This window comes from Monodelphis domestica, chromosome 1, assembly GCF_027887165.1.
Source record: "Monodelphis domestica isolate mMonDom1 chromosome 1, mMonDom1.pri, whole genome shotgun sequence".
NCBI lineage: Eukaryota > Metazoa > Chordata > Mammalia > Didelphimorphia > Didelphidae > Monodelphis > Monodelphis domestica.
In genome coordinates this window covers 181,533,924-181,556,018 of record NC_077227.1, presented here as the reverse complement: position 1 = coordinate 181,556,018, position 22,095 = coordinate 181,533,924, and the positions used below count along the sequence as shown (strand labels likewise).

General features: G+C 36.2%; 1 long non-coding RNA gene across 1 annotated transcript; it reads right to left on the bottom strand.

Moving 5' to 3' along the window:
* Positions 1-148: 148 nt before the first annotated feature.
* On the bottom strand, positions 149-20,957 carry LOC130456263 (uncharacterized). The gene is made up of 3 exons (XR_008914859.1): positions 19,276-20,957; positions 18,412-18,551; positions 149-5,424 (listed from the first exon to the last, which is right to left on the bottom strand). It is a non-coding gene; the product is annotated as an uncharacterized LOC130456263 (long non-coding RNA).
* Between the last annotated feature and the right edge of the window lie 1,138 nt (positions 20,958-22,095).

The following is a 22,095-nucleotide window of genomic DNA, read 5'->3' as shown; positions in this document are numbered from 1 at the left end:
GGGAGAGAGAATTTGGGGGGGGGAATTAAAAGCCAAACACTGGTGTGGAGGGAAAGAGTAAAAGGAGAAAGGCCAGGATTTTAAAGATAAAAACAAGATGGAGGGGAATACATAGATGATAATCATAACTATGAATGTAAATGGAAGCAGATAGCAGAGTGGATTAAAAACCAGAATCCTACCATATATTGTTTAAAAGAAACACATTTGAGGCAGGTTGACACACACAGAGTAAAGGTAAGGGGCTGTAGCAGAATCTATTGGACTTCAACTGAGAACAAAAAAAGCAAAACAAAGCAAAGGCAAGAAAATTTTGATTAAATGAGATAAAGAAGGTAATTATATCGTCATAAAAGGTAGTATTGACAATGAAGTAATGTCAGGAGTTAGTATATATGCACCAAATGCTATAACAGCCAGATTTTTAAAGGAGAAACTACAAAAACTTAAGTAGGAAATAGGCAGTAAAACTATACTGGGGGGTGGATCCTTAAACTTCCCCTATCAGAACTAGATCAACCTAACCAAAAAATAAATAAAAAAGAAGTAAGGGAAGTGAATTGAATTTTAGAAAAGTTAGATTTAACAGATATCTGCAGAAAGCTAATTGGGAATAAAAGGAAATATACCCTCTTTTCAGCAGAACATGGTACATATACAGAGATTGACTATGGTCAAAGGATCATGAATAGACAGTTTTCAGATGAAGAAATCAAAGCTATCAAATCATATGAAAAAATTTTCTAAATCTCTCCTGATTAGAGAAATGCAAGTCAAAATAACTCTGAGGTACCACCTCCCACCTATCACATTGGTCTATATGACAGTAAAGGAAAATGATAATGTTGGAGGGGATGTGGCAAAACTGGGACACTAACACATTGCTAGTAGAGTTGTGAATTGATCCAACCATTCTGGAGGGCAATTTGGAATTATGCCCAAAGAGCCATAAAAGAATGCATATCTCTTGATCCAGTGATATCACTACTGGCTCTGTATCCCAAAGAGAAAAAAAAATTGGGAAAGGACCCGTTTGTACAAAAATATTTATAGCTGCTCTTTTTGTGGTGGCAAAGAATTGGAAACTAAAAGGATGCCCCTCAATCGAGTAATGGATGAACGAATTATGTTATATGATGGTGATGTAATACTATTGTGCTATAAGGCATGATGAACAGGATTATTTCAGAAAGCTGGAAAGACCTACATGAACTTATGTTGAATAAAATAAGCAGAACCAGGAGATCATTATACCCAATATTGTGGAATGATCAAATATGATAGACTTTGCTACTAGAAGAACTACAAGACAATCTGAGGATTTATGAAAAAGAATGCTATCCATCTCCAGAGAAAGAAGTGTTGGAGTAGGCATGCAGGTGAAAACATGATTTATCACTTGTTTATTTGGGTATATCTTTGGGGGTTTGGGTTTCATAGGATTATTCACTTATAAAAATGAACAATATGAAAACATGTTTTTGTATCATAATACATGTATAACTCAGACTGAATTGCTTGCCAGCTACCAGAGTGGGGAGGGAAGGAGAGGGAGACAATTTGGATTACATAACTTCAGAAAACTCATGTGGAAATTCGTTATTAAAACAAAAAAAAACATTTTTAAAAGAAAAGAAAATGGGTTGGAGTAAGGAGAGACTTGAAGCATGTAGGCCCTTGAGAAGGCAGCTGCAGTGGTCCAAATGAGACAATGAGTGCCAGGATATGTACAGTGGCTATGTGACTGAAAAGAAGGGTATGGAGGTGATACATTTTTGTGAAGTGATTCATTATCTTTTCTCTCACAAGAGCATTTTTTAAATCTACATTAGATCTCAGCTTTTTAGTCCAAACATTCTCAATTCATTTTGTCCAGGTTCCCTGCCTTCTCCCTTTTTTCTTTCTCATACTCTGCTTCAAGAAATATTCCTAACTGGGATCCGTCATTATTTTAGTATATTGCTCAGGTTCTGAGTAAGATGCCAAGAACCCTTTTTCACTTTGGTCCCCAGGGCAATGGCTTCAATATACTGTGCTTGGAGCAATGATACACTATTCAGTGATGCATAGTCCCTTAGAACAATAAAACGGGTCTAATCCTCCCCTATGGGCAGCATGAACTTGTAAGAGTTGCTCCTAGATCGGTTTTATTTGGGTCTGGGACCAACCTTCAGCTAAAACTGGCTTATGCTTAGTCCAGGTAGGGCTTATCATGGAACAGAAATTCACACCACAGGATCTCAACTCCAAAACGGTCTTTAAGTTAAACCAAAGAGGCACTGGCTAGACTGGAAAACAAAAAGTAGAACAAAGGGACTTGGAATATTTGCTATCATAGCAAAGTAGCTAATATCCAGTTGCCAGGAAACCTATAATTGTTCTCTGAGCTTGCCTAGAATGTAAATTTGCACTTAAAAATTGCTAAGAGGTACTCTGTCAGTGAATAAAGAATTGACCTAATAATCAAGACATCATTAAATCAGAAGGCATTTATTATGTGTTGCCTATGTGCCAAGCAGAATTTCTTGCAAAACTCTAAATAAATAAAAATGTAAAAATAGTCCCTGACCTCAAGGAGTTTGCATTCTAAAGAGAAGGGAGTATCATGACATAAAAAAAAAAGAATTAAAAAAGGTGTCTGTGGGGAGGGGGCAGAAATTGAAGGGGTACTTACTAGGAAACATGATAACAAAGTCCAGAGAGTCAGAAATAGAGCCAGGAGAGAAGTGAAGAATGACTGGCCTGGTGTCTTCCTCACATGAAGGTTCCAAAAGAAACTCACTAATGGGAGAAGAGGACCACGGAATGGGATCTGAGGAATGTTTCAGAGTGAAAAGACCTGGGTTCAAATCCTACCTCTGACATATAGTGGTATATAACCCTGAGCAAATTGATTAGCCTGGAAGTTCTAGTCAGCTCACTTAAGACCTTAAAAGTACAAAACAGATACCTATATATATATAGATAGATATAGATAGATAGATAGATAGATAGATAGATAGATAGATAGATAGATAGATAGATAGATTGGTAGAGGGAATATCCTCCCTGGGAGTTTCTTATACTAATGAAATGATTGGTCTTGTAAAAAAAAATATTCTGAAGAGTAAAAGGAATTAGAGCAGACTGAATAGTAACTGGGCAACCACACTAAAGAAAATATAATAAAATTACATCTTTTTTCTAAATCCTTTGGGGAGAAAAATCTATGTCATAAGCACAGCTAGCTGAGGGATAAAGGTTGGGGTTAAAAAATTTAAAATCATTTTTCCCCACAAGGTCAATCTATCTTATTCTTAAAGATGGCACCAGATTCCCTCAAGAGCTTTTTCCCAGTGTTTTGTGGGCAGGAAATTCTTTCTTACTTATAAGATAAATCCCCCTAGCTGTCATTTAAGACTATTTTGTCTTGCAGCACAGGATAAAACATTGGTAACAGTTTTAGAGACAGGCAAAGGCAAAAAGTAGTGTTAGAGATTTTGCAGGAGGTGGGAGGGAGTATCATGACTTTAGTGACATTTATTTCTTAGTGACAGGGAGGAAAGGGTAGTGTCAAATTCAGACCTGTGATAGCATGCATTAGAGAAAAGGAGACAAAAGTGTCTCTAACAGTGAAGGGATGAAGAGAGGTTAGCCTGAAAGATAATGGACTATGTTTATAAGACTAAAGTAGTGAGATTACCTGGATTGTTAATAGTAAAAGTCAAAATGGAGCTAGAGTATTGAAGAAGACAGTTCCTTTATAGTGCTTCTTTCCAGGAAAGTAGATGGTTGAAAAATAAAAAGAGAGAGAAATAAATTAATTGCAAAAAATAAAACCATACTACAACCACAGAGTAGAATTCTTAGCACTCTAACTATTACTGGCAATTTTTACTTATTCATATACCTTACAAGACTGATTTTTTTATTCCTATTGGAATTTTTTTAAGGGAGAGGAATTTCTACTTCATGGGGCTTTTTCATAAAATTCTATATTTTTGGTGACAAAGATGATCAGGAGAACCCCTGGTTTAATGGATTGGGCCACTCCTCTTGAAGATGGACATAGGCTCTGATCTCTTACTAAAGCACTTAGTTTACTGGGATGACACTGAAACTTCTAACTGGTCCTAAGGCACTTGATTGACAATTGAGTCATGGACTCATGGTCCAGGAAATTTGTCCCCATTCCCCAGTCTAGAAAAAGAGTTACAGAAATGGCTCTGCCCTCTAAGGGGATTCTTCCATGGATTCCTTTCCCTTATACTTCTGGCAAGGGGATTTCACTATTCCCAAATCCCCTCTCCTCTAGTAGCAGTGGCAGCTTGCAGCATGGACATGTGAAACCCTGACATATAACCTCAATGTTCTAGTTGCCATCTTGTCTTTTTGTTTCCTTACCTGAACTCATATGAGCTTTGATGGTAACCTCATGGATGAAGGGTTCCCAAGGATTCTAGATTCAGGTAGAATGGAGATTCCCAAAGCTTCACAGATAGGAAGGAGATGGCCACTGCCAGGATCTTGTAGCTCAAAACACTGAAGAAGGCCATTGCCTTGGTTGATAAGGAGGTCTGGATTGTAAATTTGCTAAAACAATCTTAGATCTAAGTAGAATGGGAAATATGTATTGATAGGGCCCAGAAAGTTTCCCTTCCCTCCCCTGATGAGGGGAATAAAATGAATTTAATGGGTTATTTGAGATGTTTACATCTTATGTATTTGTTCTTTTTTTATTCTGAATTAAAACAAAAAACAAAAAACAACCATTTACAAATATATAGGACATACATAAGAAACTGTAAATATCCCTTTTATACCATTTACTTCTAAAATTTTTGTTGTTCAGTCATTTTTCAGAATTGTCAGATGCTTTGTGACCCCAGTTGGGGTTTTCTTGGCAAAAATACTGGAGTAGTTTACCATTTCCTTCTTCAGCTCATTTTACAGATGAGGAAACTGAGGCATACAGGGTTAAGTAACTCACCCAGGATTACACAGCTGATAAATGTCTGAGGCCAGATTTGAATTTAGGAAGATGAATTTTCTTGACTCCAGTCAAGCACTCTATCCACTGTGCCACTAGCTGCCCTGTGCCACCTATCTATATAATAAATTCTACATGTTACTTTCAAGGTTGTCTTGCTTGTCTGTGCTTCCTTCTGAAGTTTCTTCTTTTTCTGTGTATATATTTTTTCCCACTGGCCCTCTTTTATCCAAAACTGTGTCCTCTAACAAGAAGGAAATGGGCAACATATTTATCATAGGTCCTCTGGAGCCATGGTTGGTTATTGCTCTTAATTCTTAATTCTTAAGTCTTTCAGGATAGTTTTTCTTCAGTTTTTGTCCTTGTATGAATTGTTCCATTTTTTCTCACTTCGCTCTTCATCAGTTCATCCTTCCCAATGTTCTCAGATCTCATCTTTTTCATCATTTCTTACACTGCAAAGATATTATATTATATCCATATATCACAATTTGTTCAGCCAACACCCATTTGATGGGCAATCCCTTAGATTCCAGCCCCCCTCCCCCCTTATCTCTCCTTTCAGGATCAGGAAATTTATTTTGTTTGCATCTACTGCCTCCTCAATTTTATCTTACCTCTTAACTTCATTCTCTACTTGTTTCCTTATTGATTTTATAGTACATATTGTGGTACATAACAAACCATGTGTTTCTGTTTGTGTGCATGTGCATGAGACAGAGACAAAGACAAAGAGCGCTCCTTTATCCAATTTAAGTAAGAGTAAGGGGAAGTTCAGGATTTTCTGGCCAAGATGGCTGCCTGAACCAAGATCTTCTCTATATGCTTAAGCAATATACCCCCTTGGTCCTCTGTTTTTCTTATTTAACTCTCTCAATACTCCTTAAAACCTTCACAATTGTGAAAGATCACTTGTTTCTTCTCCCTCTCCTAGAATGTTAGCCCTAGATCATCACTGTGTAAATAAATTTACCTTTCTAATTTTCTCTGGACTTGTCTTAGTATTTCAAAGGTTCTACTCAGCTTGGATCTTTTCATTAGAAATGCTTTAAAAGTACTGTTCTACTAAAAATCTATTTTTCCCCCAGTGTGATTATATTCACTTTTCCAGGGTAAGTTATTCTTGACTGCAAGTTCATGTCTTTTGCCTTTTGGAATATTATATCCCAAGTTCTCTTATTTATATTAGAAGGTGCTAAATACTGTGCGATCCTAGCAATGCTTCCTTGATATTTTAATTCTTTCTGTCTGCTTAAAATTGTTTTTCTTTGACTATGCCATTTTTGGTCTTTTCTTGTTGGGATTTCTTTAATGAGGTGATCAGTGGTTTCTTTTTATCTTCACTTTGCCCACTGGTTCTAAAAGATATGGATAGTTTTCATTAATATCTTCTTTTTTATATTTCCATATTATTTATTTTTTAAGTAATTATCGTATAGAACCAAAAAACCAAAATATATACCCAAATAAACAAGTAATAAATCATACGTTTTTACCTGCATTTCTACTACCACAGTTCTTTCTCTGAAGATGGACAGAATTTTTTTTCATAAGTCCTCAGAATTATTTTAGATCACTGTATTGCTATTAGTAGCAATTTCTATTACATTTGATCATTGCACAATATTGCAGTTATTGGGTATAATGATCTCCTGGTTCTGTTTATTTCACTCTGCAGTTCACATAGGTTTATACCATGTATCTCTAGTGTAGTGATTTCTTTCTGAAATCATCCTTTTCATCATTCTTTATAACACAATAGTATTCCATCACCATCATAGACCACAATTTGCTTAGTCTTTGCCCAAGTGAGGGACATCCTTTTAGTTTCCAATTTTTTGTCACCACAAAAAGAGCAGCTAGAAATGTTTTTGTATAAACAAGTCTTTTTTTCCCCCCTCTTTGGGATACAGACCCAGTAGTAGTATTATTGGATCAAAAGGTATGTATTCTTTTAAAGTCCTTTGGGCACAATTCCAAATTGCTCTCTAGAATGGTTGGATCAGTTCACAGTTCTACCAGCAATGTGTTTTTGTGGAATGTTTTTGCAACATTCCCTCCAACATTTATCATTTTCCTTTAATGTCATAGTGGCCAATCATATGATTATTGATAGCTTTGATTTCTTCATCTAAAAACTGCCTTTTCATGATCCTTTGATCTATGACCTTTGATCAACAGGGGAATGATTTGGATTTTTACAAATTTGACTTAGTTCTTTATATATTTGAGAAGTAAGACTTTTATCAGAGAAACTTGTTACAAAAAAATTTCCCCCAGTTTGTAGCTTCCCTTCTAATCTTGGTTGCATCAATTTTCTTTGTACAAAACCTTTTTAATTTAATATAATGAAAATTATTCATTTTGCATCTTATGATGTTCTTTATCTCTTGTTTGGTATAAATTCCTCCTCTCTCCATACATCTGATAGGTAAACTATTCTACATTCCCCCAATTTACTTATACTATCACTCTTTGCGTTTAAGTCATATATCCATTTTGACTTTATCTTGGTATGGAGTATGAGATATTGATCTTAAACTAATTTTTGCCATACTGTTTTCCAATCTTCCCAGCAATTTTTGTCAAATAGTGAGTTCTTATTGTGAAAGCTGGGATCTTTGGGTTTATCAAACATTAGATTACTAAATTCATTTACCCCTAGACTTTTCCATTGATCTACCCTTCTATTTCTTAGCCAATACCAGATAGTTTTGAGGATTACTTTACTGCTTTATAATACAGTTTAAGATCTGGTATTGCTAGGTGACCATCCTTCACATTTTTTTATTAGATCACTTGATATTTTTTGACCTTTTGTTCTTCCAGATGAATTTTGTTATTTTTCTTTTCTAGTTCTATAGTTTTTTGGTAATTTGATAGATATGGCACTGAATAAATTAATTTATATAACATTGTCATTTTTATTATATTAGCTCAACCTACCCATGAGCAATTAATGTTTTTCCAATTGTTTAGATCTAACTTTGTGTGAAAAGTGTTTAGTAATTGTGTTCATATAATTCCTGTGTCTGTCTTGGCAAATAGATTCCCAGGTATTTTATATTATCTATAGTAATTTTAAAATCTTGCTGCTGAGTTTCATTGGAAATATTTAGAAATACTAATTGATTTCTGTGGGTTTATTTTGTATCCTGCAACTTTGCTAAGGTTATTAACTATTTCAACCTCATTAATTATTTTTTTAAAAAATAGTATATTTTTAATCATAATTCTCAGAGTCTAATGATTATCAAATTAGATGTCTTTGATCTGTTTTTTAGGTCAGGAGTTTTTATCAGTTATTTTTTTAATATTTTGGTTTTGTTTTAATATTTCTTGCCATCTTGAGTTATTGATTTCTATTAGGTTTATTTAAATTTTCTAAGAGTCCATTCCATGGGAAAGTTATGCTTCTCCCAGTTATGTTATTTAGTCTATTTCCAGTTTTTTCCTCCAGAGCTTTTGTTTCATATTTAAAATTTCTTATTTTAATTCTTGTAGGTATTCATGTAGTCCTTGTGGGAAACATTTTTTTTCTTTAGAGTCTCTGTCTATAGTTATTATGGTCCTAATGTCTTCTCCTATGTTGGATTTTGGGGCATCTCTGGATCTCCAAAAATTCTTTATAATGGATAACATTTTCTCTGGTCAGCTTGTCTTTCTTAAACTAGATCTTGAACTAGGGCTTTATGCTAGAAGCAGACTATGCCTCTTATAGCACTTTTGGATGGAGTACTCAGTCCTGAATGGTCTATGAACCTCAGGTCACCTGGGTCCCTATACTGACTTTCTCCTGCCAGAGTTAGGCTCTCCTATATGATTGAGATCTAGGGTGATATATCTTCAGTGTACTCTATAGACTCTCAGGTCAGACTTCTAGGGACTCTGGTGCCTGAGGACCTGAAATGTTCCAATCTGAGTCATGGTACAATCACAGTAGTTGCTAGTATTCCTAATAGTGTCCAACATTCCACCCAATGGGTCTCTTCAGTCTTTTTCAGGGAGTCTTCCCCCTTTTTTTTTCTTCTGAACCCACAGTCTTATTTCCTAGAGTGATTATGGTTATATTGAGAAGATACAGGTCTGTTTGCCTAATGTCACTGCCTTTACTAGAAGACCATTTTCTATAGTCTGTGAGGTTCTGGCTGATTTTTGGGGTGGATAAAAGATATTTACTATAGTTTCTCTTCTTTTTTTGGTCATATTTTGAGCTAGCATGATATTTAGATTTTTCCTGTAATATGGAATTAATCTTCCTGTTTCCAACCATGTACTCTTCATGGACAGAAATCCCTTTTTCATTTCTTCTCCTTTTTTATTTTTAAACCTTACCTTCTGCCTTAGAATCAATACTGTGTATTGGTTCCAAGGCAGAAGAGCAGTAAGAGCTAGTCAATTGGGGTTAAGTGACTTACCCAAGTCATAGCTAGGAAGTATCTGAGGCCACATTTGAACCCAGGACCTCCCATCTCCAGGCCTTGCTCTCTATCCACTGAGACACCTTGTTACCCTTTCTACATTCATTTCACATATTTTTTGTAGTTGAGGAAATAAACCACCATCCTACACCTTGTATCTCTAGGGTATATAACATTCTAGAGGGGACCCTGTTGTCCACATTTTGAGGAGACCCCAGACATAAGCCACATCTAAGCTTTGTTTTAGAAACTTTTCCTGAAGTCACTGCAGGTTTGGAAATAGAAATGGGAAGAGAAAAAATGTGATCTTCCTTTTGGGGTGTATACCCTTAGAATTGAAACCAAATCCTCTAAGATTTCAAAGTACATTTATATTCCCCATCATGGTGGACTTCTGTGCTCTCTCTCTCTCTCTCTCTCTCTCTCTCTCTCTCTCTCTCTCTCTCTCTCTCTTCTCTCTCTCTCTCTCTCTCTCCCCTTTTTTTGAGGTGAGATCAGGAGACTGTTCCCTCTCTTCTGGCTGGAACCTGAAGGAACTCAAGTTGGTGGTGAGCTTCAATCCATCATGGTGGCAAATAGAGTAGTAAGCTAAGCAACTCTCTACCTCTTTCCTACATTTCCCTCTCTTTACTATCACTATTTTGATGTAATAAAGTTATTAAAACTACTAGCAGCCTCATAATTTAATTTTTTTGAACAATTTATTTAATTAGTTAATTTAGAATATTTTCCCATGGTTACAAGATTCATGTTCTTTCCCTCCCTTCCCCCAACCCCCTCCCATAGCTGACACACAATTCCACTGGATTTTACATGTATCATTGATCAAGACCTATTTCCATATCATAATTTAATTTTAACTATTGCACACCCATTCCCTCAACCTTCTCCACTTTAGTTCTAAGTTCACATTAAGCCTAATATTGATATGTTCTATCCTTCTGTCATGCCTTTAGCTTGGTACAATGGAAAGAGCCTTGCCATGGGAATATGAGGAATATGAGGATCTGAGTCCAAATATTACTTCTGACACTACCAGTTTAACCTTGGGCAAGTCATTTAAACTTCTTAGGCCTCAGTTTACTCATATGCAAAATGAGTGGGTTGGACTAGATGACCTGTAAGGTCCATTTCAGCTCAAAAGTTAGGTTCACTGGAGAGAGTGGCAGGAGGGGAGTAAGAAAGTCTCTTCTTCTTTGGTTTTATTTTATTTTAAAATTTCTTTCCATGATTCCATGTTTCTTGTCTCCTTCCCCTCTTCCCTCCCACCTCCCAGAATTGACAAGCAATTTCTCCGGACCATACATATATTATCACTCAAATCCAAGACATCTTCTTGAGTTCAAATCTGGCTCAGATACTTCCTAGCTGTGTGAACCTGGGCAAGTCACTAAATCCTGTTTGCTTCAGTTTCTTCATCTGTAAAATGAGGTAGAGTCTGTAAAAATGGGTAAGCTACTTCAGGAGTCAACAGAAAGTCAGACATAACTGAAAAATTACTGGACAACAACATGAGCTATCATTACTCTTGTGCCCAGTCAAATATAATCTTCTTCAAGTCAAGGGTTATTTTATGGCTTGACTTTGAATCGCCCAGTGTCTAGTAGAGTGCTTTGAATATAGTAGTTACATATGGGGCAGCCAGGTAGATAGAGTTGGATAGAAAAGGTGGATAGAACTCCAGCCAAGAAATAGGAGGTTGTGGGTTCAAATCTTGCCTCAGACATTGCCTAGCTTTGTAATCACTGGAAAAGTCACTTAACCCCAATTGCCTAGCCTTTACCATTCTTCTGCCTTGGAACAGATACTTTTAATGATTCTAAGACAAAAAGTAAGAGTTGAGAAAAAAAAAGAATACAGTGGTCATATAATAATAATATTGCTTTAAGGTTTTTAAATTCATTTACAAATATTAATTCATTTTATCCTCACAACAGTTGATGTTTTTATCATTTCTATTTTACAGAGGAAGAAAATGAGGCAGAGATTAAGTGACTTGTTCAAGGTCACATAGCTTGTATAAATATCCAAGGTTGGATTTGCCCTTAGGTCTTCCTGACTATAGATCTAGTTTTTTATCCATTGTGCCACTTAGCTACTACTATAGAGATGTTTGCTGAATTGAACTGAAAGACAATAAATTATAAAGAATAAAAATGATCTCCACAAGCATGCATTTCAAATTTTAAAAATATATCTGGTCCTGATTTATTAATATGTTTTAGAATTCAATTCACCCTTAACCAACTTATCAGCTGTCCACTAGTCTCAATTATTTAGCAAGTTAAAATGACACAATAAGTATGTAAATGGAAAGTACCCAAACCTACTACAGGTACCTTTCTAAGTGCCAATTATATGCCTCAACATTCCCTTCAATTTGAATGAGTTACTAAGAATCTAATTACACTAGTTTATAGCTGATGGAATTACAGGAGAAAAAAGATTTCTCTCTTACATACTTATTAGCCCTCAATAAGTATTCCTTAGCAATCTGTTGCTATTCAATTACCAAGTAATAACTGTCTTAATGAATCTAATTGAAATGCTTGTTTTTGGCTCCTAATCTCTCTCTCTCTCTCTCTCTCTCTCTCTCTCTCTCTCTCTCTCTCTCTCTCTCTCTCTCTCTCTCTCTCTCTCACACACACACACACACACACACACACACATACACGATTTAAATGGTGTTAGGTTGGTCTTATTTATTTACCCAGAACAAAGAGATCTTAGGTCTTATTCAGGCTGAGTCTGATAGAACCAATAGCTTTAGGTCTCATCACATTAGCAAAAAATTTGTAGGTCCCAGGTCATTTGTGTACCATAAAACTTGAAGGAGTACATCTAGTAGCTATGCATTACACATTCATACATGGACTCAAGGTCTTAAAATAAAGTTTTATGAGAAATGACTCTCAGTTCATTTTTAAACCTGGCATCTTTTTTCTTCACCAAATGAGAAGTTTTTTATCGCCTTTTTATTCTTGGAAACTTGATAGAGATCAAAGCAGTATTCCTTAGCTTCTCCTAGAGGTTCATGAAATGAGGCAGCTGGAAGAAATCTAAGAGATGGTCCTGTCATAAGTTCAAAGATTTAAACCTCCAAGTGACCTCAGAGGTCATTTAGTCCAGCCCTGTTATTTTATTCTGTTCTACCTTTCATTTGGACAACAAGATGGCACAGTGGATAGAATCCTGAGTTTGGAATCAAGAAGACTCATCTTCATGAGTTTAAATCTGGTCTCAGATGTATTAGCTATTTAGCCCTGGGCAAGTCAATTAACCCTGTTTGTTGCCTCAGTTTCCTCATCTATAAAACGAACTGGAGAAAAAAATGGCAAACCACTCCAGTATCTTTGTCAAGAAAACTCTAAATGAAGTTCTGAGGCTGCAGCTAAGTAGTCTAGTGGATAGAGACATGTCTGTTATCAGGGAGACCTGAGTTCAAATTTGACCACAGACACTCATCAACTATGTGCCCCTGGGCAAGTCACTTAATCTCTGTTTTCATAATGCACTAGGAAAGGAAATGGCAAACCATCCTAGTATCTTTGCTAAGAAAATCACATATGAGCTCATAAAGAGTTGGACACAACAGAAAAAAAAAACAAAACAACAACCACAAGGTCTTTTAAAAGGAGGAATTTGGGGGGCATCTGGGTAGCTCAGTGGATTGAGAGACAGACCTAGAGATGGGAGGTCCTAGGTTCAAATTTGGCCTCAGACACTTCCCAGCTGTGTGACCCTGGGCAAGTAACTTAACCCCCATTGCCTAGCCCTTACTGCTCTTCTACCTTGGAACCAATACACAGTACTGATTTCAAGTAAGAGTCTAAAATAATAATAATAATATTTTTTAAAAAGGAGGCATTTGAATTCAGGCTTTCCAGACTCCTGGTCCAGCACCCTAACCACAATGCTCTCTAACAAGTACCTCTCGTTATACAAATGAGAAGACTAAAGCTAAATTTCTGGCCCAAGCTCGCTTAGTGAATTAGCCACCAATAGAGCATAAGTCAACTCCCAATTCTGTATCTATATCTTGGAGGAAGTTAGGGGGCTCAGCAGATTGAGATCCAGGGCTAGAGATGGGGCATCCTGGGTTGAAATCTGGTCTCAGATACTTCCTAGCTGGGTGACACCAGGGAAGTCACTTTATCACTCATCTATGCCTTAGAATCAATACTCAATATTAAGATGGAAGGTAAGGGTTAAAAAAAAGAAAGAAAAATGGTTCAACAAGTTGTTATACTTAAATACAGTAGAATATCTTATCAATCATACAATTAAACACTATTTGCCATGAACCATAGGAAATTATTAATATAAAGAATATAGAGAAACTTGGAAAGTCTAACAGAAGTTTATGCTGAGCAAAAAAGCAGACCCCCCCCCCAATACATCAGTGATCCAAATAATATAAAGAAAAACAAAAGGAATGATTAGAATTCAGAGTAATGAAATGATCAGTTTTGGTGTAAGAGGGCATATGATGAAACTTACTTTCTACTGCTAGAGAGGTAGTAAACTACAGTTGTAGAATGCATATCTGTAAACACACCTGTGGCCCACAACACTCCTGAGTGTAGCCCAAATAAGATTTACATGTAATTGGGAAATATTTTCAAATCTTTGCACCAATTAAAATAAATTAAACATTTAGAAGCAAAACCAAGGTTAACATTGTATAGTGGAAAGAATGGAAATGTAAGCTGAAAATTCAAGATAATTTTTAAGAGCCCTGAAAATAATGCTGATCATAAGCCCATTCTGGAATTTTGACTTCTGATTATTTAATTACACTTCTCTTTAAATGAAAAATAATCAAAACCTAAACCTGAGACTAATCTAAAATATTCTAAGAAAACAGGTCCAGAAGATGTTTTTATGGGATGAGATTTTGAACAAATATTTATTAAACCCTTACTATCTGTTAAGCTTTCTGCTAAGTGCTGAGGTTGCAAAGACTGGCAAAAACATGGTGCTGGACCTATAGGAGAGCATTCTAATGGAAGTGATAACACCTATAGAATTATGCACTTCAGGACATATACAGAATTGATGGAAAGAAGGTAAGAGGAATGAGAGGAGGGAGATTGAGGTAGGGAAATCTCTTTGCAGGAGGTGGAGATTGAGAAACCAGAAAAACTAAGCAAGAAGGAAGAGGACAAAACATTTCAGGCATTGGGGACAAGGAAAAAGTCATAGAATCAGGGGATGGAGTGTCATGTGGGAGGAAGAACAGATCAGTGTAATGCTCAAAGGGCAGTAAAGTATATGAAGATTAGACATTTGGAAAGATCCAGGAACTACAGAAACTTAACAGCTAAGTGTAATTGAGGCAACTGCTAGGTTAGAGCAAGATATGGAAGCCCAGAGACAGAAATTTTGGTGCTCTGTAGAAATGTGCCTTTTCCTCCCAGGGAGAAGAGAACAGCTTAGTACCCAAGAGGGTCTAGGGTTCAAGGCAGAAGCTCAACGTACCCTGGAGTCATGATCAAGGAATGTACATCTGGATCTAGCACTAAGAAACAGATTCTGAGAGGAATTGAATATCCTGCCTGTCCTGAAAGCACTGATAGCTGAAATCTACCTAATGAAAAGTATATTATTTGGGTGTATCATCCAGACTATTCCAGAAAGTTGAGTTTACAGCACAGTTTCTTTTATTGTACCTTTAGTCATCACACACAATTAACACTCTACTCTGGTTGCTTTGCTTTGTCCTGGAAGGTGCTTCTGGATTTGTCAATAGTAAGTGGTATTTTCACCCCAAAGAGATAGTAAGGAAAAAGACTTGTACAAGAATATTCATAGCTGCGCTCTTTGTGGTGGCAAAAAAATGGAAAATGAGGGGATGTCCTTCAATTGGGGAATGGCTGAACAAATTGTGGTATATGTTGGTGATGGAATACTATTGTGCTCAAAGGAATAATAAAGTGTAGGAATTCCATGGAGTCTGGAACAACCTCCAGGAATTGATGCAGAGTGAGAGGAGCAGAACCAGGAGAACATTGTACATTGATACACTGTGGTACAATTGAATGTAATGGACTTCTCCATTAGTGGAAATGAAGTGATCACCAATAACCCGGAGGGATCTATGAGAAAGAACACTATCCACACTCAGAGGAAAAACTGTGGGAGTAGAAACATAGAAGAAAAACAACTGCTTGAATACATGGGTTGAAGGGATATGGCTGGGGATGTAGACTCTAAATGAACATCCTAGTGCAAACACCAACAACATGGAAATAGGTTTTGATCAAGGACACATGTAATACCCAGTGGAATTGTGCATTGGCTATGGGAAGGGATGGGGGAGGGGAGGGGAAGAATATGATTCTTGTAACCAAGGAATAATGTTCTAAATTGACTAAATAAAATTTTCAAAAAAAAAAAGTTAAGTGGCATTTTCATTCCTCAGCCAATAGAGAGAAGGAATCAAAGTATACCTGGTATATATCCCCAGGGCCCAGCACAGTGTCCTCCACATAATAGATTTCTAAAAAACATTTTCTAAATTGAATTGGGTGTGACAATATTAGAAACATAGTAGTGTTGGGGCTTAGGGAAAGTTGGCAGAAATAGGTTGGAGAGAAACAGAAAAGCCAAGCTAGATTTTCTAATTCACAACTGAAAGACTGCTAGAAACCCTTCTTTGGGAATAGGAATTGGACTTTAAGATCCTGCCAAACTCTCCAGAGTATCCAGGCTAGCATGTGGCTGCCCAAGAGTATAGCAATATGTTACAAAATTACACTTTTGGTTGCATGGCCAACGGGGGAATTAAAAAAAAAACAATGAATGTTTCACATAGAAGAAAATTGGTGGAAAATAAAATTAAAGTGGAAAAAAGCCAACTAGACAAGAAGTTATGTCATTAAAAAAATTAAAGAACATAGAAGCCTCTCACAAACCATAGTTAGGGGAATTCTTAGTAATATAAAGATAAGGATGAATATAAAATGTACAATTTTGATAATAAAAAATGAAAATGTTTTACCCATAAACAAAATCAATGCAGCTAAAATAAAAAGAGAGACTGTCAACTGGGGTGGGGGGGGGAATCTTTGTATTAACTCAACAAAAAAGACTGATATACAAGATATATAGAAAATTGACATAAATATAGATCTGTGTGCACTGAAGAATGTGAAAAGGTTCTTAGAAGAATTATAAATTATTAATAATTTGTATGGGGAAACTACTAAAATCACTAGTAATAAATATAAATTGAACAACTCTGAGATTTCACCTCATATTCAGCAAATTGACAAAAATTATTAATGATAAAGGAGTTATGGGAAGACAGGTATGACAACAGGCTATTGGTTGAGCTATGAATTGATCTAACTTTTCTGAAAAACAATTTGGAATAATGAGATCACTAAAATGTGTCTCTATGACCCAGTGTTACTACAACTGGGCATATAGTCCCAAAGTGCTCAAAGAAAGAAGGAAAGGGCTTATATGTGCCAAAGTGTTCCTAGTGGTACTTTTTCTGGGAGAATAAAAAATTGGAAACAAATGAAATGCCCATCAATTAAGAATGGCTCAGGGGGCAGCTGGTGGCTCAGTGGATTGAGAGCCAGGACTAGAGATGGAAGGTCCTGGGTTCAAATCTAGATTCAGACATTCCCTAGCTGTGTGGCTCTGGACAAGTCATTTAACCTCCATTGTCCAGCCCTTACTGCTCTTCTGCCTTAGAATCTATACTTAATATTAAGATGGAAGATAAGGGTTTAAAAAAAGAGAAAAAAAAGAATGGTTCAAGAGGTTGTATTTAAATCCAGTAGAATATCATATCATTCAATTTAACATTTGCTATTTGCCATGTACCATATAAACATAGATAATATTATATTTTAAAACTACCCTGACAAATATAGAGAGGAGTGCAAGAATTTGTTTAATTATTTTTGCTGCAAGGAAAGTTTCTAAGGAGAAGTCAGTTATTTGGAAGTGATATGTATTTTTTTTTTAAAAATCAACAAAATTTAGAAAATTGTACCATAAGTCAGGAAACACACATCTGATTCTGTTCCTAACTTGCTATCTGATTTTGATTGTCATCTAATCTCTCTGTGACTCAGTCTCCTTAGCATAGAAATAAAGTCATTTAGGCTAAATATTTCTGAAGTTAGTTCTAGTCTATGACTCTTATTCCACCCAACCATGCCCGTCCTTGGACAGTACTCACTTTGAAGTCAATCTTTGCTTTTGGAAGAAGGGGGCTACATATACAGAGGAAGGTTAGAGAAGGAAATGATTTTTTCTCTTCTTATGTAAACATAAAGGCCTTAGATAATAATTTTCTAGAGGATGGGGAGTGGTTCTACTCTGTAGAATCCTATTCTAAGGCACTTATTCTAATACCGAAAGAATCTATTATTTCAGTGTTATATGTATTCCATCCTCCATTATTTAAAAAATGACATGAAAATTGCTTGCAAAAAGTTGACCTCCAAACGTGGCCATAATGGAAGCTGGCTGCTATAGTGCATGAAGAAGGTATACATGTAATTATTGTTGACAGAATACACACATTAGGTAGTTTTGAAAATAACAAATGTGAAATATGAGTGGAGACTTAGTTAAAAAGGGATGTAGCATCTGAAAAGAAAAATCTTGCTTCTGCTCTAATTGTGTTTGGATATAGAATTATGCAGTGATTCACCAATTCAATTAAAAATATGTATTAAGCATCTTATATGTGTAAGACACTATGTTAGGCCTGGTGAGAGATCCAAAGTTGAATAATATTTGAGTCTCTATGCTCATAGAGTTTACCACGAATATAATTTGATCAATTATCAGAATGCTGAGACAATATTTTAGATGATTTTTTTACATAGATATAGTTCTAAAGTAGGGGTGTCAAATATGCATGTGGCCCACAATACTCCTGGGTAAGCCAGAACTAGATTAAAATGCAATTGAGAAATATTTAAGAAAATAAATTAAAATATAATAAAACAAAGGTAATATTCTTTTCCAAAACTAAGTCAATTTATGACCCACCTGGCTCCTTATGGTCAGTTTAATGGCAACCATTTCTATTTCAGTTTGATATCACTACTTTAAAGGATTCATGTGTCTGCATTACTGAGGGCTATCTAAAAATGTTCCTCTTTTGGCTCATGTCCTACACCCAGAGTATTCTGTAAGAAAATGTCCAAATATATGTTAGTTATAGCATATATGTCTAAGTAAACAGAATTCCCAGATCCTGTACCAATATTCAAGGTAACAAATGCACAAAAGGGACCCCTTCCTCCTGTCCCTTCAAAATGTGTAAAGCTCTGAAAGAACTCATAGTAGTTCCTCCTAGAAGGTTCTAAACGACATCACTCTTGGGACAAAAATTGAAATGCTAGTGATTCACTCTTACCTAAAGTCCCATTAGATGAAATAGTGTCTCCCAATGGTTGGGGTCTTCCCCCACCAAAAAAAAGGGCAAACACACTGTAAGACTGTTTGATGGAAAATTCTCTTCTTATCAGACCTCTGCTGACCAAATAATCCCAATCTCTACCCATTCCGGTTATGGCTTTACCCTTGGTATTCTCCCAGTTGCTGAGGACATGCAGGTAAGCCTCTTTTTTCTCCAAAAAGCTGCTCCACAGGAACTTTCTCTCTAGAAGGGGCAAGTCTTCAAATTGTTGAAAAAGGAACAATCTATAAGGCTGTTGCTACTCCCCCAAAATCCCTGATCTGTCAATATGACTAGATTTTTAGAATTGTGCAGTCCAGGAAACCAAAATCTTTCCCACTCTATACAGAATGCTGATGCATGAAATACCCACATAGCCTGAATGGGAAAGCACAGATCTGCTTCTTTCACTTGCTTTTGTAGAAATTATATCATTCCCCTCGACTACTTACCATCTCTTGGGTTGAGAAAGTCCAGACCCTGGCCCATGGTCAGAAAGTGATGGGCAAACACATGTAATTCCTGTGTGATTTTGCCCCCAAAACTGTCATCATCCATTCCTGGAAGAAGAAAGTGTATAAGCACAGGTTCCTCTGACAGTGTTCCTTTTCTCTTCTCTTGGGAATATATAGGTCTTCTCTGTCACATTCTGGTAGATTCTTTAAACAGCAACATCAAAGATGAAAGAGTCCAGAAAAAAAGGGCTAAGTTGATCTGTCCAATCTCTTTTATATCCATCCACCAAAGAAGTGGCTCTTCCAGTAGGAATCTATCCTCTTGACTTCCAGGAAGTCAGTCATCTTTCCCCAGAGGCTAATCCAGTCTCTGATGCAGCACATGCTCTGAGGTGATAAACTCAGCTCCCACTGGCCCCAGAGTCTGACTGCTACAATCCCTTTGACTTCTATGGGTAGCCCTGAGGTTTCAGGAGGCATCTCTTCTAGGGCTACAATTCACAAGCCCCCACTGGTTTGTTTCTTCTTAAGACTACCAGTTAAGAATCAATTTTGTCACCTAGTCTTGAGTAACTTTTAGAAAGGGGTGTTTATAAAGTGTAATAGTAACAATAGGTGTTGCAATTTGTTAGAGTATAAAACATCCCCTCAGAAATCTCTAACATATTCTCCTAGTATATACAGAGGCCAAGTGAAAGTGGGTTCAAGTTAAGAGAACACATTTGGCAAAGGGGTAACTCATAACTCTTGGTTGCTGAAAGTTCTTTTCTTTTCTATGTGGGATACTCAAGAAGTTCCCCTTAAACATGGTATAGTTTCTATGTTGGGTTCTTTATAGAGCTGTGAATCTGTGTCTAATTTGTCCTTGGCTCCCAATGCAGACACAACTGCCAGCCACTGCTATCCCATGAGGATTAGTGCTAGGATACTGATGAGAAAATGGTAAGTCCAGGATCCTCCTGACCCTCCAAAGCTTGAAAAATCCTCTATCAGCCAAGTGGGTCAGAGAGCAGGAAAGAAACTTAGACTAACACCAAAGCCAAGGACTCTTTCTCTCTTCCAAGAAATTCTTCCTCAGGGGTTTTACTGAGATGCCTCACTCCAATCTCTGGAATTACTCTGCTTCTCAAGTAGTTTGATATTTTATAATGACTCTCAGGCATGACCTAACCAACAAGATTCTTCTTCATTCAACAGCCTTTGTCTTAAAGAGAAGTTCTTCACCTTTTTTGTCTCATTGACTCCTTTGGTAATCTGGCAAAACTTATGGACTTGTTGGAATACTATTTCTAAATACATAAAATAAAATGTGTAATTAAAAAGGAAACCGATAATATTGAAAGTTATCAAAAAAAGTTTTTTTCAGTTTATCAATAGAATTAAGAATCTAAACTTGAATGGCTGTGGGAGGGAGGTGGGAGGAGGGTAAGGAAAGAATAGGATTCATGTAACCATGGAAAAATATTCTAAATTAACTAAATAAATAAACTAAAAACAGAATCTCAAACTGAAGTTTATTTAATCGATTGAGATTTAACCTCATTTCATTAAAGTATCCAATTATCTTATCTCTTACTGTAAGTGAAATGGGAAAGGGGAAATGGAATAAATATTTATACCTACTACTATGTGCTTAGATGTACCAGTAAAGAGCAGTCGTTTTACCCTATTTGCTTCAGTTTCCTCATCTGCAAAATGAGCTGGAGAAAGGAATGGCAAATCATTTAGGTATTTTTTCCAAGAAAAACTCAAATAGGATTACAAAGTGTTGAAAATGACTGAACAACAACAACAAAAAAAATGTGACAGACACCATGCTAAGTGTATATGTGTGTGTGTGTGTGTGTGTGTGTGTGTGTTTTATAAATATTATCTCATTTTGACGCTAACAACAATTTTGAAAGGTAGGCACTGTTATTATCCTAATTTTATAGAAACTAAGGCAAAGAGAGAGAGTATGTCTCTCTTTGTCATGCCCAAGATGACATTTATTCTCTCTCTTTGACATCTGAGGCTAGATTTGAATTTAGGTTTCCATTGATTTCCTCAATCAATCATAATTTGTCCCTCTTACACTGAAATATAGATACTATCCCCAGCCTCTTAAAAAGAATGCCAAGGAGTGGCTAAGTGGCTTAGTTGATGGAGATTCAGGCCTAGATACAGGAGATCCTGGATTCAAATTTGACCTCAGATACTTCCTAGCTGTGTGACCCTGGGCAAGTTACTTACCTCTCTTTGCCTAGCCATTACTACTCTTCTGTCTTTGAACAAATATGCAATATTGATTCTAAGATGGACAGTTAAGTTTTTAAAAACTTTTTAAAAATAATACTAAGTAATACTAAAAGGCACTCTCATATTCCCCCTGGATACTTGTCTTCCTAATCTCAAAAGCAGGCTCAAGCTCTGAAAAATAATCAAAGTGATCAAACTACTCCTACCCTGCATCAGCCCTCCTGACAAAAATAAAGAGCACATACTGATGTGTTTATGTTTTCCATAAAACTGTCCCCCCACAAACTAGTGAAATAATCTATAGCACTTGTGTATTCTGATAGCTAAACTAGGCTGATATGTTGGTGGCCAAAAAAAAAAGCTTGGCAATTCCTTCAAGAGCTGGTTTTCCTTATAGCTATAGCACTTTCTTCATTAGTTTGGTTCTAATTTTTGTGACTTATTTTCCTTATTTTTTTCACTTTTAAATTTTTTCTTTTGAATTTACACACAATAAGGATCATTTCCACATACACAGCAGATAATATATGAAACTACAATTCTCAATTTCACTCTCCTTATTTTAAAAAAAGTATATTC